Raw genomic sequence first — 25613 nt, forward strand, 5'->3', positions numbered from 1 at the left:
AAACTCACCTGAGCTAACAGGTATGTGAGCTGGTTACTCTGCTGCGCTTAAAATTTCTTTTTTGGTTTGCTACAATGCCTTTTCTGAAACGTTGTCTCCCTCTGCTGGAACACTGACTTCTTTCATTTAATGCCTGCAGACTATAAAAGAGAAACCAACCCAAAAAGTTTGGTTGATTAGTCTGTGGCATTCTTTTAAACTGTTGCTTATGGCGGTCTCTGTGAGCTTCTCAGTGACATTCAGCCATCCAGGTATCCCGCCTGCAGTAGACGGAATGTGGCAATGGAACGCTGGCTGCGCGTGTCATAATAGGCTCTGAGCCTTTATATACCTGCGCACAGCAGCAGCCACCTTCAGTCTGCTGCTGGACAGCCAGCAGCAGCAGCAGCAGGAGAGGTAATTAATCAGCAACCCTCCTGCTAAGGGTAGACAGCTGCTCGTTCCACCCCCCCCCCCGCCTTAATTGGTTCTCCTCCCTTCCAATGGTGTTGAGGCGGGTGGGAACAGCCGGGGGTTGAGGGTACTGTGCTAAAAGAGGTGGAGTTATGCAGATCTAAAACGCGTGGATTGCAGCAGCAGCAAGCCGAAAAGTGCAGGCATGTGAGGGATCTAGAGGTTGACAGCATGTCTTCTTAACGGGAGTCCAGGTGGCCATCTCCACAAATGGACTTTTCAGAATCCTTGGGTGGCACCGTAGTCGGAAACCAATTCTGGTTATCGCTTCTCGGCCTTTTGGCTAAGATCAAGTGTAGTATCTGTTCTTATCAGTTTAATATCTGATACGTCCCCTATCTGGGGACCATATATTAGATGGATTTTTAGAACAGGGAGATGGAAAAAGAGCTTGCTCTGTCCACTCCACGCATTGACCTGGTATTGCAGTATCTCCAGGACCGGTGCACCCCTTCTTTAATGCAGTTTCTAAAATCAGAAAGAATTGAATTCAATGCTTTTTGTTCATTTTGCTTGTTTGTCGGATTTTGGGATGGACTCTTTGGCTTTGCTTTTCTTCTCGTCATTGGATTTTTCATGTTAAAAGTTGCAGAAGCCAGATGACAAGCTCATTTTGGTTCAACTTCAGCAACTGTGCATTGCATTGCCATGTAATGTAATGTAATGCAATGCTATCTATCTAGCTCTCCCTCTATACTTCCTTTTGGATAAACAGACATATTAGGCAAGCATTTTGGAGCTTTCACCTAAATAACTACAGGTGGTGAGATAAGCTGCACAATATAATTGACCTTTCAGTATATTGTTGCACACACACCATCTATTTAGCAAATGCCCTTGTTATCAACAGCAGCCTTTTAAACTCACCTGAGCTAACAGGTATGTGAGCTGGTTACTCTGCTGCGCTTAAAATTTCTTTTTTGGTTTGCTACAATGCCTTTTCTGAAACGTTGTCTCCCTCTGCTGGAACACTGACTTCTTTCATTTAATGCCTGCAGACTATAAAAGAGAAACCAACCCAAAAAGTTTGGTTGATTAGTCTGTGGCATTCTTTTAAACTGTTGCTTATGGCGGTCTCTGTGAGCTTCTCAGTGACATTCAGCCATCCAGGTATCCCGCCTGCAGTAGACGGAATGTGGCAATGGAACGCTGGCTGCGCGTGTCATAATAGGCTCTGAGCCTTTATATACCTGCGCACAGCAGCAGCCACCTTCAGTCTGCTGCTGGACAGCCAGCAGCAGCAGCAGCAGGAGAGGTAATTAATCAGCAACCCTCCTGCTAAGGGTAGACAGCTGCTCGTTCCACCCCCCCCCGCCTTAATTGGTTCTCCTCCCTTCCAACGGTGTTGAGGCGGGTGGGAACAGCCGGGGGTTGAGGGTACTGTGCTAAAAGAGGTGGAGTTATGCAGATCTAAAACGCGTGGATTGCAGCAGCAGCAAGCCGAAAAGTGCAGGCATGTGAGGGATCTAGAGGTTGACAGCATGTCTTCTTAACGGGAGTCCAGGTGGCCATCTCCACAAATGGACTTTTCAGAATCCTTGGGTGGCACCGTAGTCGGAAACCAATTCTGGTTATCGCTTCTCGGCCTTTTGGCTAAGATCAAGTGTAGTATCTGTTCTTATCAGTTTAATATCTGATACGTCCCCTATCTGGGGACCATATATTAAATGGATTTTTAGAACTGGGAGATGGAAAAAGAGCTTGCTCTGTCCACTCCACGCATTGACCTGGTATTGCAGTATCTCCAGGACCGGTGCACCCCTGCTTTAATGCAGTTTCTAAAATCAGAAAGAATTGAATTCAATGCTTTTTGTTCATTTTGCTTGTTTGTCGGATTTTGGGATGGACTCTTTGGCTTTGCTTTTCTTCTCCTCATTGGATTTTTCATGTTAAAAGTTGCAGAAGCCAGATGACAAGCTCATTTTGGTTCAACTTCAGCAACTGTGCATTGCATTGCCATGTAATGTAATGTAATGCAATGCTATCTATCTAGCTCTCCCTCTATACTTCCTTTTGGATAAACAGACATATTAGGCAAGCATTTTGGAGCTTTCACCTAAATAACTACAGGTGGTGAGATAAGCTGCACAATATAATTGACCTTTCAGTATATTGTTGCACACACACCATCTATTTAGCAAATGCCCTTGTTATCAACAGCAGCCTTTTAAACTCACCTGAGCTAACAGGTATGTGAGCTAGTTACTCTGCTGCGCTTAAAATTTCTTTTTTGGTTTGCTACAATGCCTTTTCTGAAACGTTGTCTCCCTCTGCTGGAACACTGACTTCTTTCATTTAATGGCTGCAGACTATAAAAGAGAAACCAACCCAAAAAGTTTGGTTGATTAGTCTGTGGCATTCTTTTAAACTGTTGCTTATGGCGGTCTCTGTGAGCTTCTCAGTGACATTCAGCCATCCAGGTATCCCGCCTGCAGTAGACGGAATGTGGCAATGGAACGCTGGCTGCGCGTGTCATAATAGGCTCTGAGCCTTTATATACCTGCGCACAGCAGCAGCCACCTTCAGTCTGCTGCTGGACAGCCAGCAGCAGCAGCAGCAGGAGAGGTAATTAATCAGCAATCCTCCTGCTAAGGGTAGACAGCTGCTCGTTCCACCCCCCCCCCCGCCTTAATTGGTTCTCCTCCCTTCCAACGGTGTTGAGGCGGGTGGGAACAGCCGGGGGTTGAGGGTACTGTGCTAAAAGAGGTGGAGTTATGCAGATCTAAAACGCGTGGATTGCCGCAGCAGCAAGCCGAAAAGTGCAGGCATGTGAGGGATCTAGAGGTTGACAGCATGTCTTCTTAACAGGAGTCCAGGTGGCCATCTCCACAAATGGACTTTTCAGAATCCTTGGGTGGCACCGTAGTCGGAAACCAATTCTGGTTATCGCTTCTCGGCCTTTTGGCTAAGATCAAGTGTAGTATCTGTTCTTATCAGTTTAATATCTGATACGTCCCCTATCTGGGGACCATATATTAAATGGATTTTTAGAACAGGGAGATGGAAAAAGAGCTTGCTCTGTCCACTCCACGCATTGACCTGGTATTGCAGTATCTCCAGGACCGGTGCACCCCTACTTTAATGCAGTTTCTAAAATCAGAAAGAATTGAATTCAATGCTTTTTGTTCATTTTGCTTGTTTGTCGGATTTTGGGATGGACTCTTTGGCTTTGCTTTTCTTCTCCTCATTGGATTTTTCATGTTAAAAGTTGCAGAAGCCAGATGACAAGCTCATTTTGGTTCAACTTCAGCAACTGTGCATTGCATTGCCATGTAATGTAATGTAATGCAATGCTATCTATCTAGCTCTCCCTCTATACTTCCTTTTGGATAAACAGACATATTAGGCAAGCATTTTGGAGCTTTCACCTAAATAACTACAGGTGGTGAGATAAGCTGCACAATATAATTGACCTTTCAGTATATTGTTGCACACACACCATCTATTTAGCAAATGCCCTTGTTATCAACAGCAGCCTTTTAAACTCACCTGAGCTAACAGGTATGTGAGCTGGTTACTCTGCTGCGCTTAAAATTTCTTTTTTGGTTTGCTACAATGCCTTTTCTGAAATGTTGTCTCCCTCTGCTGGAACACTGACTTCTTTCATTTAATGCCTGCAGACTATAAAAGAGAAACCAACCCAAAAAGTTTGGTTGATTAGTCTGTGGCATTCTTTTAAACTGTTGCTTATGGCGGTCTCTGTGAGCTTCTCAGTGACATTCAGCCATCCAGGTATCCCGCCTGCAGTAGACGGAATGTGGCAATGGAACGCTGGCTGCGCGTGTCATAATAGGCTCTGAGCCTTTATATACCTGCGCACAGCAGCAGCCACCTTCAGTCTGCTGCTGGACAGCCAGCAGCAGCTGCAGCAGGAGAGGTAATTAATCAGCAACCCTCCTGCTAAGGGTAGACAGCTGCTCGTTCCACCCCCCCCCCGGCCTTAATTGGTTCTCCTCCCTTCCAACGGTGTTGAGGCGGGTGGGAACAGCCGGGGGTTGAGGGTACTGTGCTAAAAGAGGTGGAGTTATGCAGATCTAAAACGCGTGGATTGCAGCAGCAGCAAGCCGAAAAGTGCAGGCATGTGAGGGATCTAGAGGTTGACAGCATGTCTTCTTAACGGGAGTCCAGGTGGCCATCTCCACAAATGGACTTTTCAGAATCCTTGGGTGGCACCGTAGTCGGAAACCAATTCTGGTTATCGCTTCTCGGCCTTTTGGCTAAGATCAAGTGTAGTATCTGTTCTTATCAGTTTAATATCTGATACGTCCCCTATCTGGGGACCATATATTAAATGGATTTTTAGAACAGGGAGATGGAAAAAGAGCTTGCTCTGTCCACTCCACGCATTGACCTGGTATTGCAGTATCTTCAGGACCGGTGCACCCCTTCTTTAATGCAGTTTCTAAAATCAGAAAGAATTGAATTCAATGCTTTTTGTTCATTTTGCTTGTTTGTCGGATTTTGGGATGGACTCTTTGGCTTTGCTTTTCTTCTCCTCATTGGATTTTTCATGTTAAAAGTTGCAGAAGCCAGATGACAAGCTCATTTTGGTTCAACTTCAGCAACTGTGCATTGCATTGCCATGTAATGTAATGTAATGCAATGCTATCTATCTAGCTCTCCCTCTATACTTCCTTTTGGATAAACAGACATATTAGGCAAGCATTTTGGAGCTTTCACCTAAATAACTACAGGTGGTGAGATAAGCTGCACAATATAATTGACCTTTCAGTATATTGTTGCACACACACCATCTATTTAGCAAATGCCCTTGTTATCAACAGCAGCCTTTTAAACTCACCTGAGCTAACAGGTATGTGAGCTGGTTACTCTGCTGCGCTTAAAATTTCTTTTTTGGTTTGCTACAATGCCTTTTCTGAAACGTTGTCTCCCTCTGCTGGAACACTGACTTCTTTCATTTAATGCCTGCAGACTATAAAAGAGAAACCAACCCAAAAAGTTTGGTTGATTAGTCTGTGGCATTCTTTTAAACTGTTGCTTATGGCGGTCTCTGTGAGCTTCTCAGTGACATTCAGCCATCCAGGTATCCCGCCTGCAGTAGACGGAATGTGGCAATGGAACGCTGGCTGCGCGTGTCATAATAGGCTCTGAGCCTTTATATACCTGCGCACAGCAGCAGCCACCTTCAGTCTGCTGCTGGACAGCCAGCAGCAGCAGCAGCAGGAGAGGTAATTAATCAGCAACCCTCCTGCTAAGGGTAGACAGCTGCTCGTTCCACCCCCCCCCCGCCTTAATTGGTTCTCCTCCCTTCCAACGGTGTTGAGGCGGGTGGGAACAGCCGGGGGTTGAGGGTACTGTGCTAAAAGAGGTGGAGTTATGCAGATCTAAAACGCGTGGATTGCAGCAGCAGCAAGCCGAAAAGTGCAGGCATGTGAGGGATCTAGAGGTTGACAGCATGTCTTCTTAACGGGAGTCCAGGTGGCCATCTCCACAAATGGACTTTTCAGAATCCTTGGGTGGCACCGTAGTCGGAAACCAATTCTGGTTATCGCTTCTCGGCCTTTTGGCTAAGATCAAGTGTAGTATCTGTTCTTATCAGTTTAATATCTGATACGTCCCCTATCTGGGGACCATATATTAAATGGATTTTTAGAACAGGGAGATGGAAAAAGAGCTTGCTCTGTCCACTCCACGCATTGACCTGGTATTGCAGTATCTCCAGGACCGGTGCACCCCTTCTTTAATGCAGTTTCTAAAATCAGAAAGAATTGAATTCAATGCTTTTTGTTCATTTTGCTTGTTTGTCGGATTTTGGGATGGACTCTTTGGCTTTGCTTTTCTTCTCCTCATTGGATTTTTCATGTTAAAAGTTGCAGAAGCCAGATGACAAGTTCATTTTGGTTCAACTTCAGCAACTGTGCATTGCATTGCCATGTAATGTAATGTAATGCAATGCTATCTATCTAGCTCTCCCTCTATACTTCCTTTTGGATAAACAGACATATTAGGCAAGCATTTTGGAGCTTTCACCTAAATAACTACAGGTGGTGAGATAAGCTGCACAATATAATTGACCTTTCAGTATATTGTTGCACACACACCATCTATTTAGCAAATGCCCTTGTTATCAACAGCAGCCTTTTAAACTCACCTGAGCTAACAGGTATGTGAGCTGGTTACTCTGCTGCGCTTAAAATTTCTTTTTTGGTTTGCTACAATGCCTTTTCTGAAACGTTGTCTCCCTCTGCTGGAACACTGACTTCTTTCATTTAATGCCTGCAGACTATAAAAGAGAAACCAACCCAAAAAGTTTGGTTGATTAGTCTGTGGCATTCTTTTAAACTGTTGCTTATGGCGGTCTCTGTGAGCTTCTCAGTGACATTCAGCCATCCAGGTATCCCGCCTGCAGTAGACGGAATGTGGCAATGGAACGCTGGCTGCGCGTGTCATAATAGGCTCTGAGCCTTTATATACCTGCGCACAGCAGCAGCCACCTTCAGTCTGCTGCTGGACAGCCAGCAGCAGCAGCAGCAGGAGAGGTAATTAATCAGCAACCCTCCTGCTAAGGGTAGACAGCTGCTCGTTCCACCCCCCCCCCCCGCCTTAATTGGTTCTCCTCCCTTCCAACGGTGTTGAGGCGGGTGGGAACAGCCGGGGGTTGAGGGTACTGTGCTAAAAGAGGTGGAGTTATGCAGATCTAAAACGCGTGGATTGCAGCAGCAGCAAGCCGAAAAGTGCAGGCATGTGAGGGATCTAGAGGTTGACAGCATGTCTTCTTAACGGGAGTCCAGGTGGCCATCTCCACAAATGGACTTTTCAGAATCCTTGGGTGGCACCGTAGTCGGAAACCAATTCTGGTTATCGCTTCTCGGCCTTTTGGCTAAGATCAAGTGTAGTATCTGTTCTTATCAGTTTAATATCTGATACGTCCCCTATCTGGGGACCATATATTAAATGGATTTTTAGAACAGGGAGATGGAAAAAGAGCTTGCTCTGTCCACTCCACGCATTGACCTGGTATTGCAGTATCTCCAGGACCGGTGCACCCCTTCTTTAATGCAGTTTCTAAAATCAGAAAGAATTGAATTCAATGCTTTTTGTTCATTTTGCTTGTTTGTCGGATTTTGGGATGGACTCTTTGGCTTTGCTTTTCTTCTCCTCATTGGATTTTTCATGTTAAAAGTTGCAGAAGCCAGATGACAAGCTCATTTTGGTTCAACTTCAGCAACTGTGCATTGCATTGCCATGTAATGTAATGTAATGCAATGCTATCTATCTAGCTCTCCCTCTATACTTCCTTTTGGATAAACAGACATATTAGGCAATCATTTTGGAGCTTTCACCTAAATAACTACAGGTGGTGAGATAAGCTGCACAATATAATTGACCTTTCAGTATATTGTTGCACACACACCATCTATTTAGCAAATGCCCTTGTTATCAACAGCAGCCTTTTAAACTCACCTGAGCTAACAGGTATGTGCGCTGGTTACTCTGCTGCGCTTAAAATTTCTTTTTTGGTTTGCTACAATGCCTTTTCTGAAACGTTGTCTCCCTCTGCTGGAACACTGACTTCTTTCATTTAATGCCTGCAGACTATAAAAGAGAAACCAACCCAAAAAGTTTGGTTGATTAGTCTGTGGCATTCTTTTAAACTGTTGCTTATGGCGGTCTCTGTGAGCTTCTCAGTGACATTCAGCCATCCAGGTATCCCGCCTGCAGTAGACGGAATGTGGCAATGGAACGCTGGCTGCGCGTGTCATAATAGGCTCTGAGCCTTTATATACCTGCGCACAGCAGCAGCCACCTTCAGTCTGCTGCTGGACAGCCAGCAGCAGCAGCAGCAGGAGAGGTAATTAATCAGCAACCCTCCTGCTAAGGGTAGACAGCTGCTCGTTCCACCCCCCCCCCCCCCGCCTTAATTGGTTCTCCTCCCTTCCAACGGTGTTGAGGCGGGTGGGAACAGCCGGGGGTTGAGGGTACTGTGCTAAGAGAGGTGGAGTTATGCAGATCTAAAACGCGTGGATTGCAGCAGCAGCAAGCCGAAAAGTGCAGGCATGTGAGGGATCTAGAGGTTGACAGCATGTCTTCTTAACGGGAGTCCAGGTGGCCATCTCCACAAATGGACTTTTCAGAATCCTTGGGTGGCACCGTAGTCGGAAACCAATTCTGGTTATCGCTTCTCGGCCTTTTGGCTAAGATCAAGTGTAGTATCTGTTCTTATCAGTTTAATATCTGATACGTCCCCTATCTGGGGACCATATATTAAATGGATTTTTAGAACAGGGAGATGGAAAAAGAGCTTGCTCTGTCCACTCCACGCATTGACCTGGTATTGCAGTATCTCCAGGACCGGTGCACCCCTTCTTTAATGCAGTTTCTAAAATCAGAAAGAATTGAATTCAATGCTTTTTGTTCATTTTGCTTGTTTGTCGGATTTTGGGATGGACTCTTTGGCTTTGCTTTTCTTCTCCTCATTGGATTTTTCATGTTAAAAGTTGCAGAAGCCAGATGACAAGCTCATTTTGGTTCAACTTCAGCAACTGTGCATTGCATTGCCATGTAATGTAATGTAATGCAATGCTATCTATCTAGCTCTCCTCTATACTTCCTTTTGGATAAACAGACATATTAGGCAAGCATTTTGGAGCTTTCACCTAAATAACTACAGGTGGTGAGATAAGCTGCACAATATAATTGACCTTTCAGTATATTGTTGCACACACACCATCTATTTAGCAAATGCCCTTGTTATCAACAGCAGCCTTTTAAACTCACCTGAGCTAACAGGTATGTGAGCTGGTTACTCTGCTGCGCTTAAAATTTCTTTTTTGGTTTGCTACAATGCCTTTTCTGAAACGTTGTCTCCCTCTGCTGGAACACTGACTTCTTTCATTTAATGCCTGCAGACTATAAAAGAGAAACCAACCCAAAAAGTTTGGTTGATTAGTCTGTGGCATTCTTTTAAACTGTTGCTTATGGCGGTCTCTGTGAGCTTCTCAGTGACATTCAGCCATCCAGGTATCCCGCCTGCAGTAGACGGAATGTGGCAATGGAACGCTGGCTGCGCGTGTCATAATAGGCTCTGAGCCTTTATATACCTGCGCACAGCAGCAGCCACCTTCAGTCTGCTGCTGGACAGCCAGCAGCAGCAGCAGCAGGAGAGGTAATTAATCAGCAACCCTCCTGCTAAGGGTAGACAGCTGCTCGTTCCACCCCCCCCCCCGCCTTAATTGGTTCTCCTCCCTTCCAACGGTGTTGAGGCGGGTGGGAACAGCCGGGGGTTGAGGGTACTGTGCTAAAAGAGGTGGAGTTATGCAGATCTAAAACGCGTGGATTGCAGCAGCAGCAAGCCGAAAAGTGCAGGCATGTGAGGGATCTAGAGGTTGACAGCATGTCTTCTTAACGGGAGTCCAGGTGGCCATCTCCACAAATGGACTTTTCAGAATCCTTGGGTGGCACCGTAGTCGGAAACCAATTCTGGTTATCGCTTCTCAGCCTTTTGGCTAAGATCAAGTGTAGTATCTGTTCTTATCAGTTTAATATCTGATACGTCCCCTATCTGGGGACCATATATTAAATGGATTTTTAGAACAGGGAGATGGAAAAAGAGCTTGCTCTGTCCACTCCACGCATTGACCTGGTATTGCAGTATCTCCAGGACCGGTGCACCCCTTCTTTAATGCAGTTTCTAAAATCAGAAAGAATTGAATTCAATGCTTTTTGTTCATTTTGCTTGTTTGTCGGATTTTGGGATGGACTCTTTGGCTTTGCTTTTCTTCTCCTCATTGGATTTTTCATGTTAAAAGTTGCAGAAGCCAGATGACAAGCTCATTTTGGTTCAACTTCAGCAACTGTGCATTGCATTGCCATGTAATGTAATGTAATGCAATGCTATCTATCTAGCTCTCCCTCTATACTTCCTTTTGGATAAACAGACATATTAGGCAAGCATTTTGGAGCTTTCACCTAAATAACTACAGGTGGTGAGATAAGCTGCACAATATAATTGACCTTTCAGTATATTGTTGCACACACACCATCTATTTAGCAAATGCCCTTGTTATCAACAGCAGCCTTTTAAACTCACCTGAGCTAACAGGTATGTGAGCTGGTTACTCTGCTGCGCTTAAAATTTCTTTTTTGGTTTGCTACAATGCCTTTTCTGAAACGTTGTCTCCCTCTGCTGGAACACTGACTTCTTTCATTTAATGCCTGCAGACTATAAAAGAGAAACCAACCCAAAAAGTTTGGTTGATTAGTCTGTGGCATTCTTTTAAACTGTTGCTTATGGCGGTCTCTGTGAGCTTCTCAGTGACATTCAGCCATCCAGGTATCCCGCCTGCAGTAGACGGAATGTGGCAATGGAACGCTGGCTGCGCGTGTCATAATAGGCTCTGAGCCTTTATATACCTGCGCACAGCAGCAGCCACCTTCAGTCTGCTGCTGGACAGCCAGCAGCAGCAGCAACAGGATAGGTAATTAATCAGCAACCCTCCTGCTAAGGGTAGACAGCTGCTCGTTCCACCCCCCCCCGCCTTAATTGGTTCTCCTCCCTTCCAACGGTGTTGAGGCGGGTGGGAACAGCCGGGGGTTGAGGGTACTGTGCTAAAAGAGGTGGAGTTATGCAGATCTAAAACGCGTGGATTGCAGTAGCAGCAAGCCGAAAAGTGCAGGCATGTGAGGGATCTAGAGGTTGACAGCATGTCTTCTTAACGGGAGTCCAGGTGGCCATCTCCACAAATGGACTTTTCAGAATCCTTGGGTGGCACCGTAGTCGGAAACCAATTCTGGTTATCGCTTCTCGGCCTTTTGGCTAAGATCAAGTGTAGTATCTGTTCTTATCAGTTTAATATCTGATACGTCCCCTATCTGGGGACCATATATTAAATGGATTTTTAGAACAGGGAGATGGAAAAAGAGCTTGCTCTGTCCACTCCACGCATTGACCTGGTATTGCAGTATCTCCAGGACCGGTGCACCCCTTCTTTAATGCAGTTTCTAAAATCAGAAAGAATTGAATTCAATGCTTTTTGTTCATTTTGCTTGTTTGTCGGATTTTGGGATGGACTCTTTGGCTTTGCTTTTCTTCTCCTCATTGGATTTTTCATGTTAAAAGTTGCAGAAGCCAGATGACAAGCTCATTTTGGTTCAACTTCAGCAACTGTGCATTGCATTGCCATGTAATGTAATGTAATGCAATGCTATCTATCTAGCTCTCCCTCTATACTTCCTTTTGGATAAACAGACATATTAGGCAAGCATTTTGGAGCTTTCACCTAAATAACTACAGGTGGTGAGATAAGCTGCACAATATAATTGACCTTTCAGTATATTGTTGCACACACACCATCTATTTAGCAAATGCCCTTGTTATCAACAGCAGCCTTTTAAACTCACCTGAGCTAACAGGTATGTGAGCTGGTTACTCTGCTGCGCTTAAAATTTCTTTTTTGGTTTGCTACAATGCCTTTTCTGAAACGTTGTCTCCCTCTGCTGGAACACTGACTTCTTTCATTTAATGCCTGCAGACTATAAAAGAGAAACCAACCCAAAAAGTTTGGTTGATTAGTCTGTGGCATTCTTTTAAACTGTTGCTTATGGCGGTCTCTGTGAGCTTCTCAGTGACATTCAGCCATCCAGGTATCCCGCCTGCAGTAGACGGAATGTGGCAATGGAACGCTGGCTGCGCGTGTCATAATAGGCTCTGAGCCTTTATATACCTGCGCACAGCAGCAGCCACCTTCAGTCTGCTGCTGTACAGCCAGCAGCAGCAGCAGCAGGAGAGGTAATTAATCAGCAACCCTCCTGCTAAGGGTAGACAGCTGCTCGTTCCACCCCCCCCCCGCCTTAATTGGTTCTCCTCCCTTCCAACGGTGTTGAGGTTGTGGGAACAGCCGGGGGTTGAGGGTACTGTGCTAAAAGAGGTGGAGTTATGCAGATCTAAAACGCGTGGATTGCAGCAGCAGCAAGCCGAAAAGTGCAGGCATGTGAGGGATCTAGAGGTTGACAGCATGTCTTCTTAACGGGAGTCCAGGTGGCCATCTCCACAAATGGACTTTTCAGAATCCTTGGGTGGCACCGTAGTCGGAAACCAATTCTGGTTATCGCTTCTCGGCCTTTTGGCTAAGATCAAGTGTAGTATCTGTTCTTATCAGTTTAATATCTGATACGTCCCCTATCTGGGGACCATATATTAAATGGATTTTTAGAACTGGGAGATGGAAAAAGAGCTTGCTCTGTCCACTCCACGCATTGACCTGGTATTGCAGTATCTCCAGGACCGGTGCACCCCTTCTTTAATGCAGTTTCTAAAATCAGAAAGAATTGAATTCAATGCTTTTTGTTCATTTTGCTTGTTTGTCGGATTTTGGGATGGACTCTTTGGCTTTGCTTTTCTTCTCCTCATTGGATTTTTCATGTTAAAAGTTGCAGAAGCCAGATGACAAGCTCATTTTGGTTCAACTTCAGCAACTGTGCATTGCATTGCCATGTAATGTAATGTAATGCAATGCTATCTATCTAGCTCTCCCTCTATACTTCCTTTTGGATAAACAGACATATTAGGCAAGCATTTTGGAGCTTTCACCTAAATAACTACAGGTGGTGAGATAAGCTGCACAATATAATTGACCTTTCAGTATATTGTTGCACACACACCATCTATTTAGCAAATGCCCTTGTTATCAACAGCAGCCTTTTAAACTCACCTGAGCTAACAGGTATGTGAGCTGGTTACTCTGCTGCGCTTAAAATTTCTTTTTTGGTTTGCTACAATGCCTTTTCTGAAACGTTGTCTCCCTCTGCTGGAACACTGACTTCTTTCATTTAATGCCTGCAGACTATAAAAGAGAAACCAACCCAAAAAGTTTGGTTGATTAGTCTGTGGCATTCTTTTAAACTGTTGCTTATGGCGGTCTCTGTGAGCTTCTCAGTGACATTCAGCCATCCAGGTATCCCGCCTGCAGTAGACGGAATGTGGCAATGGAACGCTGGCTGCGCGTGTCATAATAGGCTCTGAGCCTTTATATACCTGCGCACAGCAGCAGCCACCTTCAGTCTGCTGCTGGACAGCCAGCAGCAGCTGCAGCAGGAGAGGTAATTAATCAGCAACCCTCCTGCTAAGGGTAGACAGCTGCTCGTTCCACCCCCCCCCCGGCCTTAATTGGTTCTCCTCCCTTCCAACGGTGTTGAGGCGGGTGGGAACAGCCGGGGGTTGAGGGTACTGTGCTAAAAGAGGTGGAGTTATGCAGATCTAAAACGCGTGGATTGCAGCAGCAGCAAGCCGAAAAGTGCAGGCATGTGAGGGATCTAGAGGTTGACAGCATGTCTTCTTAACGGGAGTCCAGGAGCTCATCTCCACAAATGGACTTTTCAGAATCCTTGGGTGGCACCGTAGTCGGAAACCAATTCTGGTTATCGCTTCTCGGCCTTTTGGCTAAGATCAAGTGTAGTATCTGTTCTTATCAGTTTAATATCTGATACGTCCCCTATCTGGGGACCATATATTAAATGGATTTTTAGAACAGGGAGATGGAAAAAGAGCTTGCTCTGTCCACTCCACGCATTGACCTGGTATTGCAGTATCTCCAGGACCGGTGCACCCCTTCTTTAATGCAGTTTCTAAAATCAGAAAGAATTGAATTCAATGCTTTTTGTTCATTTTGCTTGTTTGTCGGATTTTGGGATGGACTATTTGGCTTTGCTTTTCTTCTCCTCATTGGATTTTTCATGTTAAAAGTTGCAGAAGCCAGATGACAAGCTCATTTTGGTTCAACTTCAGCAACTGTGCATTGCATTGCCATGTAATGTAATGTAATGCAATGCTATCTATCTAGCTCTCCCTCTATACTTCCTTTTGGATAAACAGACATATTAGGCAAGCATTTTGGAGCTTTCACCTAAATAACTACAGGTGGTGAGATAAGCTGCACAATATAATTGACCTTTCAGTATATTGTTGCACACACACCATCTATTTAGCAAATGCCCTTGTTATCAACAGCAGCCTTTTAAACTCACCTGAGCTAACAGGTATGTGCGCTGGTTACTCTGCTGCGCTTAAAATTTCTTTTTTGGTTTGCTACAATGCCTTTTCTGAAACGTTGTCTCCCTCTGCTGGAACACTGACTTCTTTCATTTAATGCCTGCAGACTATAAAAGAGAAACCAACCCAAAAAGTTTGGTTGATTAGTCTGTGGCATTCTTTTAAACTGTTGCTTATGGCGATCTCTGTGAGCTTCTCAGTGACATTCAGCCATCCAGGTATCCCGCCTGCAGTAGACGGAATGTGGCAATGGAACGCTGGCTGCGCGTGTCATAATAGGCTCTGAGCCTTTATATACCTGCGCACAGCAGCAGCCACCTTCAGTCTGCTGCTGGACAGCCAGCAGCAGCAGCAGCAGGAGAGGTAATTAATCAGCAACCCTCCTGCTAAGGGTAGACAGCTGCTCGTTCCACCCCCCCCCACCGCCTTAATTGGTTCTCCTCCCTTCCAACGGTGTTGAGGCGGGTGGGAACAGCCGGGGGTTGAGGGTACTGTGCTAAAAGAGGTGGAGTTATGCAGATCTAAAACGCGTGGATTGCAGCAGCAGCAAGCCGAAAAGTGCAGGCATGTGAGGGATCTAGAGGTTGACAGCATGTCTTCTTAACGGGAGTCCAGGTGGCCATCTCCACAAATGGACTTTTCAGAATCCTTGGGTGGCACCGTAGTCGGAAACCAATTCTGGTTATCGCTTCTCGGCCTTTTGGCTAAGATCAAGTGTAGTATCTGTTCTTATCAGTTTAATATCTGATACGTCCCCTATCTGGGGACCATATATTAAATGGATTTTTAGAACAGGGAGATGGAAAAAGAGCTTGCTCTGTCCACTCCACGCATTGACCTGGTATTGCAGTATCTTCAGGACCGGTGCACCCCTTCTTTAATGCAGTTTCTAAAATCAGAAAGAATTGAATTCAATGCTTTTTGTTCATTTTGCTTGTTTGTCGGATTTTGGGATGGACTCTTTGGCTTTGCTTTTCTTCTCCTCATTGGATTTTTCATGTTAAAAGTTGCAGAAGCCAGATGACAAGCTCATTTTGGTTCAACTTCAGCAACTGTGCATTGCATTGCCATGTAATGTAATGTAATGCAATGCTATCTATCTAGCTCTCCCTCTATACTTTCTTTTGGATAAACAGACATATTAGGCAAGCATTTTGGAGCTTTCACCTAAATAACTACAGGTGGTGAGATAAGCTGCACAATATAATTGACCTTTCAGTATATTGTTGCACACACACCATCTATTTAGCAAATGCCCTTGTTATCAACAGCAGCCTTTTAAACTCACCTGAGCTAACAGGTATGTGAGCTGGTTACTCTGCTGCGCTTAAAATTTCTTTTTTGGTTTGCTACAATGCCTTTTCTGAAACGTTGTCTCCCTCTGCTGGAACACTGACTTCTTTCATTTAATGCCTGCAGACTATAAAAGAGAAACCAACCCAAAAAGTTTGGTTGATTAGTCTGTGGCATTCTTTTAAACTGTTGCTTATGGCGGTCTCTGTGAGCTTCTCAGTGACATTCAGCCATCCAGGTATCCCGCCTGCAGTAGACGGAATGTGGCAATGGAACGCTGGCTGCGCGTGTCATAATAGGCTCTGAGCCTTTATATACCTGCGCACAGCAGCAGCCACCTTCAGTCTGCTGCTGGACAGCCAGCAGCAGCAGCAGCAGGAGAGGTAATTAATCAGCAACCCTCCTGCTAAGTGTAGACAGCTGCTCGTTCCACCCCCCCCCCGCCTTAATTGGTTCTCCTCCCTTCCAACGGTGTTGAGGCGGGTGGGAACAGCCGGGGGTTGAGGGTACTGTGCTAAAAGAGGTGGAGTTATGCAGATCTAAAACGCGTGGATTGCAGCAGCAGCAAGCCGAAAAGTGCAGGCATGTGAGGGATCTAGAGGTTGACAGCATGTCTTCTTAACGGGAGTCCAGGTGGCCATCTCCACAAATGGACTTTTCAGAATCCTTGGGTGGCACCGTAGTCGGAAACCAATTCTGGTTATCGCTTCTCGGCCTTTTGGCTAAGATCAAGTGTAGTATCTGTTCTTATCAGTTTAATATCTGATACGTCCCCTATCTGGGGACCATATATTAAATGGATTTTTAGAACAGGGAGATGGAAAAAGAGCTTGCTCTGTCCACTCCACGCATTGACCTGGTATTGCAGTATCTCCAGGACCGGTGCACCCCTTCTTTAATGCAGTTTCTAAAATCAGAAAGAATTGAATTCAATGCTTTTTGTTCATTTTGCTTGTTTGTCGGATTTTGGGATGGACTCTTTGGCTTTGCTTTTCTTCTCCTCATTGGATTTTTCATGTTAAAAGTTGCAGAAGCCAGATGACAAGTTCATTTTGGTTCAACTTCAGCAACTGTGCATTGCATTGCCATGTAATGTAATGTAATGCAATGCTATCTATCTAGCTCTCCCTCTATACTTCCTTTTGGATAAACAGACATATTAGGCAAGCATTTTGGAGCTTTCACCTAAATAACTACAGGTGGTGAGATAAGCTGCACAATATAATTGACCTTTCAGTATATTGTTGCACACACACCATCTATTTAGCAAATGCCCTTGTTATCAACAGCAGCCTTTTAAACTCACCTGAGCTAACAGGTATGTGAGCTGGTTACTCTGCTGCGCTTAAAATTTCTTTTTTGGTTTGCTACAATGCCTTTTCTGAAACGTTGTCTCCCTCTGCTGGAACACTGACTTCTTTCATTTAATGCCTGCAGACTATAAAAGAGAAACCAACCCAAAAAGTTTGGTTGATTAGTCTGTGGCATTCTTTTAAACTGTTGCTTATGGCGGTCTCTGTGAGCTTCTCAGTGACATTCAGCCATCCAGGTATCCCGCCTGCAGTAGACGGAATGTGGCAATGGAACGCTGGCTGCGCGTGTCATAATAGGCTCTGAGCCTTTATATACCTGCGCACACCAGCAGCCACCATCAGTCTGCTGCTGGACAGCCAGCAGCAGCAGCAACAGGATAGGTAATTAATCAGCAACCCTCCTGCTAAGGGTAGACAGCTGCTCGTTCCACCCCCCCCCCGCCTTAATTGGTTCTCCTCCCTTCCAACGGTGTTGAGGCGGGTGGGAACAGCCGGGGGTTGAGGGTACTGTGCTAAAAGAGGTGGAGTTATGCAGATCTAAAACGCGTGGATTGCAGCAGCAGCAAGCCGAAAAGTGCAGGCATGTGAGGGATCTAGAGGTTGACAGCATGTCTTCTTAACGGGAGTCCAGGTGGCCATCTCCACAAATGGACTTTTCAGAATCCTTGGGTGGCACCGTAGTCGGAAACCAATTCTGGTTATCGCTTCTCGGCCTTTTGGCTAAGATCAAGTGTAGTATCTGTTCTTATCAGTTTAATATCTGATACGTCCCCTATCTGGGGACCATATATTACATGGATTTTTAGAACAGGGAGATGGAAAAAGAGCTTGCTCTGTCCACTCCACGCATTGACCTGGTATTGCAGTATCTCCAGGACCGGTGCACCCCTTCTTTAATGCAGTTTCTAAAATCAGAAAGAATTGAATTCAATGCTTTTTGTTCATTTTGCTTGTTTGTCGGATTTTGGGATGGACTCTTTGGCTTTGCTTTTCTTCTCCTCATTGGATTTTTCATGTTAAAAGTTGCAGAAGCCAGATGACAAGCTCATTTTGGTTCAACTTCAGCAACTGTGCATTGCATTGCCATGTAATGTAATGTAATGCAATGCTATCTATCTAGCTCTCCCTCTATACTTCCTTTTGGATAAACAGACATATTAGGCAAGCATTTTGGAGCTTTCACCTAAATAACTACAGGTGGTGAGATAAGCTGCACAATATAATTGACCTTTCAGTATATTGTTGCACACACACCATCTATTTAGCAAATGCCCTTGTTATCAACAGCAGCCTTTTAAACTCACCTGAGCTAACAGGTATGTGAGCTGGTTACTCTGCTGCGCTTAAAATTTCTTTTTTGGTTTGCTACAATGCCTTTTCTGAAACGTTGTCTCCCTCTGCTGGAACACTGACTTCTTTCATTTAATGCCTGCAGACTATAAAAGAGAAACCAACCCAAAAAGTTTGGTTGATTTGTCTGTGGCATTCTTTTAAACTGTTGCTTATGGCGGTCTCTGTGAGCTTCTCAGTGACATTCAGCCATCCAGGTATCCCGCCTGCAGTAGACGGAATGTGGCAATGGAACGCTGGCTGCGCGTGTCATAATAGGCTCTGAGCCTTTATATACCTGCGCACAGCAGCAGCCACCTTCAGTCTGCTGCTGGACAGCCAGCAGCAGCAGCAGCAGGAGAGGTAATTAATCAGCAACCCTCCTGCTAAGGGTAGACAGCTGCTCGTTCCACCCCCCCCCCGCCTTAATTGGTTCTCCTCCCTTCCAACGGTGTTGAGGCGGGTGGGAACAGCCGGGGGTTGAGGGTACTGTGCTAAAAGAGGTGGAGTTATGCAGATCTAAAACGCGTGGATTGCAGCAGCAGCAAGCCGAAAAGTGCAGGCATGTGAGGGATCTAGAGGTTGACAGCATGTCTTCTTAACGGGAGTCCAGGTGGCCATCTCCACAAATGGACTTTTCAGAATCCTTGGGTGGCACCGTAGTCGGAAACCAATTCTGGTTATCGCTTCTCGGCCTTTTGGCTAAGATCAAGTGTAGTATCTGTTCTTATCAGTTTAATATCTGATACGTCCCCTATCTGGGGACCATATATTAAATGGATTTTTAGAACAGGGAGATGGAAAAAGAGCTTGCTCTGTCCACTCCACGCATTGACCTGGTATTGCAGTATCTCCAGGACCGGTGCACCCCTTCTTTAATGCAGTTTCTAAAATCAGAAAGAATTGAATTCAATGCTTTTTGTTCATTTTGCTTGTTTGTCGGATTTTGGGATGGACTCTTTGGCTTTGCTTTTCTTCTCCTCATTGGATTTTTCATGTTAAAAGTTGCAGAAGCCAGATGACAAGCTCATTTTGGTTCAACTTCAGCAACTGTGCATTGCATTGCCATGTAATGTAATGTAATGCAATGCTATCTATCTAGCTCTCCCTCTATACTTCCTTTTGGATAAACAGACATATTAGGCAAGCATTTTGGAGCTTTCACCTAAATAACTACAGGTGGTGAGATAAGCTGCACAATATAATTGACCTTTCAGTATATTGTTGCACACACACCATCTATTTAGCAAATGCCCTTGTTATCAACAGCAGCCTTTTAAACTCACCTGAGCTAACAGGTATGTGAGCTGGTTACTCTGCTGCGCTTAAAATTTCTTTTTTGGTTTGCTACAATGCCTTTTCTGAAACGTTGTCTCCCTCTGCTGGAACACTGACTTCTTTCATTTAATGCCTGCAGACTATAAAAGAGAAACCAACCCAAAAAGTTTGGTTGATTAGTCTGTGGCATTCTTTTAAACTGTTGCTTATGGCGGTCTCTGTGAGCTTCTCAGTGACATTCAGCCATCCAGGTATCCCGCCTGCAGTAGACGGAATGTGGCAATGGAACGCTGGCTGCGCGTGTCATAATAGGCTCTGAGCCTTTATATACCTGCGCACAGCAGCAGCCACCTTCAGTCTGCTGCTGGACAGCCAGCAGCAGCAGCAGCAGGAGAGGTAATTAATCAGCAACCCTCCTGCTAAGGGTAGACAGCTGCTCGTTCCACCCCCCCCCCCCCCGCCTTAATTGGTTCTCCTCCCTTCCAACGGTGTTGAGGCGGGTGGGAACAGCCGGGGGTTGAGGGTACTGTGCTAAAAGAGGTGGAGTTATGCAGATCTAAAACGCGTGGATTGCAGCAGCAGCAAGCCGAAAAGTGCAGGCATGTGAGGGATCTAGAGGTTGACAGCATGTCTTCTTAACGGGAGTCCAGGTGGCCATCTCCACAAATGGACTTTTCAGAATCCTTGGGTGGCACCGTAGTCGGAAACCAATTCTGGTTATCGCTTCTCGGCCTTTTGGCTAAGATCAAGTGTAGTATCTGTTCTTATCAGTTTAATATCTGATACGTCCCCTATCTGGGGACCATATATTAAATGGATTTTTAGAACAGGGAGATGGAAAAAGAGCTTGCTCTGTCCACTCCACGCATTGACCTGGTATTGCAGTATCTCCAGGACCGGTGCACCCCTTCTTTAATGCAGTTTCTAAAATCAGAAAGAATTGAATTCAATGCTTTTTGTTCATTTTGCTTGTTTGTCGGATTTTGGGATGGACTCTTTGGCTTTGCTTTTCTTCTCCTCATTGGATTTTTCATGTTAAAAGTTGCAGAAGCCAGATGACAAGCTCATTTTGGTTCAACTTCAGCAACTGTGCATTGCATTGCCATGTAATGTAATGTAATGCAATGCTATCTATCTAGCTCTCCCTCTATACTTCCTTTTGGATAAACAGACATATTAGGCAAGCATTTTGGAGCTTTCACCTAAATAACTACAGGTGGTGAGATAAGCTGCACAATATAATTGACCTTTCAGTATATTGTTGCACACACACCATCTATTTAGCAAATGCCCTTGTTACCAACAGCAGCCTTTTAAACTCACCTGAGCTAACAGGTATGTGAGCTGGTTACTCTGCTGCGCTTAAAATTTCTTTTTTGGTTTGCTACAATGCCTTTTCTGAAACGTTGTCTCCCTCTGCTGGAACACTGACTTCTTTCATTTAATGCCTGCAGACTATAAAAGAGAAACCAACCCAAAAAGTTTGGTTGATTTGTCTGTGGCATTCTTTTAAACTGTTGCTTATGGCGGTCTCTGTGAGCTTCTCAGTGACATTCAGCCATCCAGGTATCCCGCCTGCAGTAGACGGAATGTGGCAATGGAACGCTGGCTGCGCGTGTCATAATAGGCTCTGAGCCTTTATATACCTGCGCACAGCAGCAGCCACCTTCAGTCTGCTGCTGGACAGCCAGCAGCAGCAGCAGCAGGAGAGGTAATTAATCAGCAACCCTCCTGCTAAGGGTAGACAGCTGCTCGTTCCACCCCCCCCCCGCCTTAATTGGTTCTCCTCCCTTCCAACGGTGTTGAGGCGGGTGGGAACAGCCGGGGGTTGAGGGTACTGTGCTAAAAGAGGTGGAGTTATGCAGATCTAAAACGCGTGGATTGCAGCAGCAGCAAGCCGAAAAGTGCAGGCATGTGAGGGATCTAGAGGTTGACAGCATGTCTTCTTAACGGGAGTCCAGGTGGCCATCTCCACAAATGGACTTTTCAGAATCCTTGGGTGGCACCGTAGTCGGAAACCAATTCTGGTTATCGCTTCTCGGCCTTTTGGCTAAGATCAAGTGTAGTATCTGTTCTTATCAGTTTAATATCTGATACGTCCCCTATCTGGGGACCATATATTAAATGGATTTTTAGAACAGGGAGATGGAAAAAGAGCTTGCTCTGTCCACTCCACGCATTGACCTGGTATTGCAGTATCTCCAGGACCGGTGCACCCCTTCTTTAATGCAGTTTCTAAAATCAGAAAGAATTGAATTCAATGCTTTTTGTTCATTTTGCTTGTTTGTCGGATTTTGGGATGGACTCTTTGGCTTTGCTTTTCTTCTCCTCATTGGATTTTTCATGTTAAAAGTTGCAGAAGCCAGATGACAAGCTCATTTTGGTTCAACTTCAGCAACTGTGCATTGCATTGCCATGTAATGTAATGTAATGCAATGCTATCTATCTAGCTCTCCCTCTATACTTCCTTTTGGATAAACAGACATATTAGGCAAGCATTTTGGAGCTTTCACCTAAATAACTACAGGTGGTGAGATAAGCTGCACAATATAATTGACCTTTCAGTATATTGTTGCACACACACCATCTATTTAGCAAATGCCCTTGTTATCAACAGCAGCCTTTTAAACTCACCTGAGCTAACAGGTATGTGAGCTGGTTACTCTGCTGCGCTTAAAATTTCTTTTTTGGTTTGCTACAATGCCTTTTCTGAAACGTTGTCTCCCTCTGCTGGAACACTGACTTCTTTCATTTAATGCCTGCAGACTATAAAAGAGAAACCAACCCAAAAAGTTTGGTTGATTAGTCTGTGGCATTCTTTTAAACTGTTGCTTATGGCGGTCTCTGTGAGCTTCTCAGTGACATTCAGCCATCCAGGTATCCCGCCTGCAGTAGACGGAATGTGGCAATGGAACGCTGGCTGCGCGTGTCATAATAGGCTCTGAGCCTTTATATACCTGCGCACAGCAGCAGCCACCTTCAGTCTGCTGCTGGACAGCCAGCAGCAGCAGCAGCAGGAGAGGTAATTAATCAGCAACCCTCCTGCTAAGGGTAGACAGCTGCTCGTTCCACCCCCCCCCCCCCCCTGCCTTAATTGGTTCTCCTCCCTTCCAACGGTGTTGAGGCGGGTGGGAACAGCCGGGGGTTGAGGGTACTGTGCTAAAAGAGGTGGAGTTATGCAGATCTAAAACGCGTGGATTGCAGCAGCAGCAAGCCGAAAAGTGCAGGCATGTGAGGGATCTAGAGGTTGACAGCATGTCTTCTTAACGGGAGTCCAGGTGGCCATCTCCACAAATGGACTTTTCAGAATCCTTGGGTGGCACCGTAGTCGGAAACCAATTCTGGTTATCGCTTCTCGGCCTTTTGGCTAAGATCAAGTGTAGTATCTGTTCTTATCAGTTTAATATCTGATACGTCCCCTATCTGGGGACCATATATTAAATGGATTTTTAGAACAGGGAGATGGAAAAAGAGCTTGCTCTGTCCACTCCACGCATTGACCTGGTATTGCAGTATCTCCAGGACCGGTGCACCCCTTCTTTAATGCAGTTTCTAAAATCAGAAAGAATTGAATTCAATGCTTTTTGTTCATTTTGCTTGTTTGTCGGATTTTGGGATGGACTCTTTGGCTTTGCTTTTCTTCTCCTCATTGGATTTTTCATGTTAAAAGTTGCAGAAGCCAGATGACAAGCTCATTTTGGTTCAACTTCAGCAACTGTGCATTGCATTGCCATGTAATGTAATGTAATGCAATGCTATCTATCTAGCTCTCCCTCTATACTTCCTTTTGGATAAACAGACATATTAGGCAAGCATTTTGGAGCTTTCACCTAAATAACTACAGGTGGTGAGATAAGCTGCACAATATAATTGACCTTTCAGTATATTGTTGCACACACACCATCTATTTAGCAAATGCCCTTGTTACCAACAGCAGCCTTTTAAACTCACCTGAGCTAACAGGTATGTGAGCTGGTTACTCTGCTGCGCTTAAAATTTCTTTTTTGGTTTGCTACAATGCCTTTTCTGAAACGTCTCCCTCTGCTGGAACACTGACTTCTTTCATTTAATGCCTGCAGACTATAAAAGAGAAACCAACCCAAAAAGTTTGGTTGATTAGTCTGTGGCATTCTTTTAAACTGTTGCTTATGGCGGTCTCTGTGAGCTTCTCAGTGACATTCAGCCATCCAGGTATCCCGCCTGCAGTAGACGGAATGTGGCAATGGAACGCTGGCTGCGCGTGTCATAATAGGCTCTGAGCCTTTATATACCTGCGCACAGCAGCAGCCACCTTCAGTCTGCTGCTGGACAGCCAGCAGCAGCAGCAGCAGGAGAGGTAATTAATCAGCAACCCTCCTGCTAAGGGTAGACAGCTGCTCGTTCCACCCCCCCCCCCCCCCCGCCTTAATTGGTTCTCCTCCCTTCCAACGGTGTTGAGGCGGGTGGGAACAGCCGGGGGTTGAGGGTACTGTGCTAAAAGAGGTGGAGTTATGCAGATCTAAAACGCGTGGATTGCAGCAGCAGCAAGCCGAAAAGTGCAGGCATGTGAGGGATCTAGAGGTTGACAGCATGTCTTCTTAACGGGAGTCCAGGTGGCCATCTCCACAAATGGACTTTTCAGAATCCTTGGGTGGCACCGTAGTCGGAAACCAATTCTGGTTATCGCTTCTCGGCCTTTTGGCTAAGATCAAGTGTAGTATCTGTTCTTATCAGTTTAATATCTGATACGTCCCCTATCTGGGGACCATATATTAAATGGATTTTTAGAACAGGGAGATGGAAAAAGAGCTTGCTCTGTCCACTCCACGCATTGACCTGGTATTGCAGTATCTCCAGGACCGGTGCACCCCTTCTTTAATGCAGTTTCTAAAATCAGAAAGAATTGAATTCAATGCTTTTTGTTCATTTTGCTTGTTTGTCGGATTTTGGGATGGACTCTTTGGCTTTGCTTTTCTTCTCCTCATTGGATTTTTCATGTTAAAAGTTGCAGAAGCCAGATGACAAGCTCATTTTGGTTCAACTTCAGCAACTGTGCATTGCATTGCCATGTAATGTAATGTAATGCAATGCTATCTATCTAGCTCTCCCTCTATACTTCCTTTTGGATAAACAGACATATTAGGCAAGCATTTTGGAGCTTTCACCTAAATAACTACAGGTGGTGAGATAAGCTGCACAATATAATTGACCTTTCAGTATATTGTTGCACACACACCATCTATTTAGCAAATGCCCTTGTTACCAACAGCAGCCTTTTAAACTCACCTGAGCTAACAGGTATGTGAGCTGGTTACTCTGCTGCGCTTAAAATTTCTTTTTTGGTTTGCTACAATGCCTTTTCTGAAACGTCTCCCTCTGCTGGAACACTGACTTCTTTCATTTAATGCCTGCAGACTATAAAAGAGAAACCAACCCAAAAAGTTTGGTTGATTAGTCTGTGGCATTCTTTTAAACTGTTGCTTATGGCGGTCTCTGTGAGCTTCTCAGTGACATTCAGCCATCCAGGTATCCCGCCTGCAGTAGACGGAATGTGGCAATGGAACGCTGGCTGCGCGTGTCATAATAGGCTCTGAGCCTTTATATACCTGACGCGCCCCCTGGGACATATTCCTTTCTTTCAGGGGAATACCCGGAGCCGGATCAGATGGGGGTTGTAGTCTCCGAGTGGCTGTGACCCGGTCCGTGCCCAGGGCGTCAAACTCAGTTGTATGTGGCAGTCCTACAGATGTTATTAAGTTCTTTATTGTCGACTACGCCACCCGTTGTGTTGCGGTCACTGTGGCCGCCGCTGCAGCAGGGTCCGCTGAGGCTGATGGTGTTGGTGCAGCTTGATAGGATAACCCCCAACGGGAGGGGTATAGCCTCAGGGGGATCAGGTGCAGAGGATGGGGGTTGTGGTGGTGCAGTGTAGACGGCAATCAGAGACAGAGTCGGGTTGT

The 25613-nt window shown here is 45.3% G+C and overlaps 19 non-coding genes across 19 annotated transcripts; all 19 read left to right on the top strand.

Annotated features, from left to right (window-relative positions):
• Window positions 1-716: 716 nt before the first annotated feature.
• On the top strand, window positions 717-907 carry LOC141232379 (U2 spliceosomal RNA). The gene has a single exon (XR_012298632.1). It is a non-coding gene; the product is annotated as a U2 spliceosomal RNA (small nuclear RNA).
• A 1119-nt stretch (window positions 908-2026) lies between these two features.
• On the top strand, window positions 2027-2217 carry LOC141233090 (U2 spliceosomal RNA). Its single transcript, XR_012299254.1, has one exon. It is a non-coding gene; the product is annotated as a U2 spliceosomal RNA (small nuclear RNA).
• A 1121-nt stretch (window positions 2218-3338) lies between these two features.
• On the top strand, window positions 3339-3529 carry LOC141233071 (U2 spliceosomal RNA). Its single transcript, XR_012299236.1, has one exon. It is a non-coding gene; the product is annotated as a U2 spliceosomal RNA (small nuclear RNA).
• A 1121-nt stretch (window positions 3530-4650) lies between these two features.
• Window positions 4651-4841, top strand: LOC141232389 (U2 spliceosomal RNA). Its single transcript, XR_012298641.1, has one exon. It is a non-coding gene; the product is annotated as a U2 spliceosomal RNA (small nuclear RNA).
• A 1120-nt stretch (window positions 4842-5961) lies between these two features.
• Window positions 5962-6152, top strand: LOC141232990 (U2 spliceosomal RNA). Its single transcript, XR_012299159.1, has one exon. It is a non-coding gene; the product is annotated as a U2 spliceosomal RNA (small nuclear RNA).
• A 1122-nt stretch (window positions 6153-7274) lies between these two features.
• Window positions 7275-7465, top strand: LOC141232991 (U2 spliceosomal RNA). The gene has a single exon (XR_012299160.1). It is a non-coding gene; the product is annotated as a U2 spliceosomal RNA (small nuclear RNA).
• A 1124-nt stretch (window positions 7466-8589) lies between these two features.
• LOC141232992 (U2 spliceosomal RNA) lies at window positions 8590-8780 on the top strand. Its single transcript, XR_012299161.1, has one exon. It is a non-coding gene; the product is annotated as a U2 spliceosomal RNA (small nuclear RNA).
• Window positions 8781-9900: 1120 nt separating this feature from the next.
• LOC141233086 (U2 spliceosomal RNA) lies at window positions 9901-10091 on the top strand. The gene has a single exon (XR_012299251.1). It is a non-coding gene; the product is annotated as a U2 spliceosomal RNA (small nuclear RNA).
• A 1119-nt stretch (window positions 10092-11210) lies between these two features.
• Window positions 11211-11401, top strand: LOC141232993 (U2 spliceosomal RNA). The gene has a single exon (XR_012299162.1). It is a non-coding gene; the product is annotated as a U2 spliceosomal RNA (small nuclear RNA).
• Window positions 11402-12520: 1119 nt separating this feature from the next.
• Window positions 12521-12711, top strand: LOC141232648 (U2 spliceosomal RNA). The gene has a single exon (XR_012298832.1). It is a non-coding gene; the product is annotated as a U2 spliceosomal RNA (small nuclear RNA).
• Window positions 12712-13832: 1121 nt separating this feature from the next.
• LOC141232994 (U2 spliceosomal RNA) lies at window positions 13833-14023 on the top strand. Its single transcript, XR_012299163.1, has one exon. It is a non-coding gene; the product is annotated as a U2 spliceosomal RNA (small nuclear RNA).
• Window positions 14024-15145: 1122 nt separating this feature from the next.
• LOC141232390 (U2 spliceosomal RNA) lies at window positions 15146-15336 on the top strand. The gene has a single exon (XR_012298642.1). It is a non-coding gene; the product is annotated as a U2 spliceosomal RNA (small nuclear RNA).
• Window positions 15337-16456: 1120 nt separating this feature from the next.
• On the top strand, window positions 16457-16647 carry LOC141232995 (U2 spliceosomal RNA). The gene has a single exon (XR_012299164.1). It is a non-coding gene; the product is annotated as a U2 spliceosomal RNA (small nuclear RNA).
• A 1120-nt stretch (window positions 16648-17767) lies between these two features.
• Window positions 17768-17958, top strand: LOC141233074 (U2 spliceosomal RNA). The gene has a single exon (XR_012299239.1). It is a non-coding gene; the product is annotated as a U2 spliceosomal RNA (small nuclear RNA).
• A 1120-nt stretch (window positions 17959-19078) lies between these two features.
• LOC141232996 (U2 spliceosomal RNA) lies at window positions 19079-19269 on the top strand. Its single transcript, XR_012299165.1, has one exon. It is a non-coding gene; the product is annotated as a U2 spliceosomal RNA (small nuclear RNA).
• A 1124-nt stretch (window positions 19270-20393) lies between these two features.
• Window positions 20394-20584, top strand: LOC141232998 (U2 spliceosomal RNA). Its single transcript, XR_012299167.1, has one exon. It is a non-coding gene; the product is annotated as a U2 spliceosomal RNA (small nuclear RNA).
• A 1120-nt stretch (window positions 20585-21704) lies between these two features.
• Window positions 21705-21895, top strand: LOC141232999 (U2 spliceosomal RNA). Its single transcript, XR_012299168.1, has one exon. It is a non-coding gene; the product is annotated as a U2 spliceosomal RNA (small nuclear RNA).
• A 1126-nt stretch (window positions 21896-23021) lies between these two features.
• LOC141233000 (U2 spliceosomal RNA) lies at window positions 23022-23212 on the top strand. The gene has a single exon (XR_012299169.1). It is a non-coding gene; the product is annotated as a U2 spliceosomal RNA (small nuclear RNA).
• Window positions 23213-24335: 1123 nt separating this feature from the next.
• LOC141233001 (U2 spliceosomal RNA) lies at window positions 24336-24526 on the top strand. Its single transcript, XR_012299170.1, has one exon. It is a non-coding gene; the product is annotated as a U2 spliceosomal RNA (small nuclear RNA).
• Window positions 24527-25613: the final 1087 nt, after the last annotated feature.

This window comes from Phyllobates terribilis, unplaced genomic scaffold (assembly GCF_046119375.1).
Source record: "Phyllobates terribilis strain yellow unplaced genomic scaffold, ASM4611937v1 Scaffold_540__1_contigs__length_1147954, whole genome shotgun sequence".
In the NCBI taxonomy this organism is placed as follows: Eukaryota; Metazoa; Chordata; class Amphibia; order Anura; family Dendrobatidae; genus Phyllobates; species Phyllobates terribilis.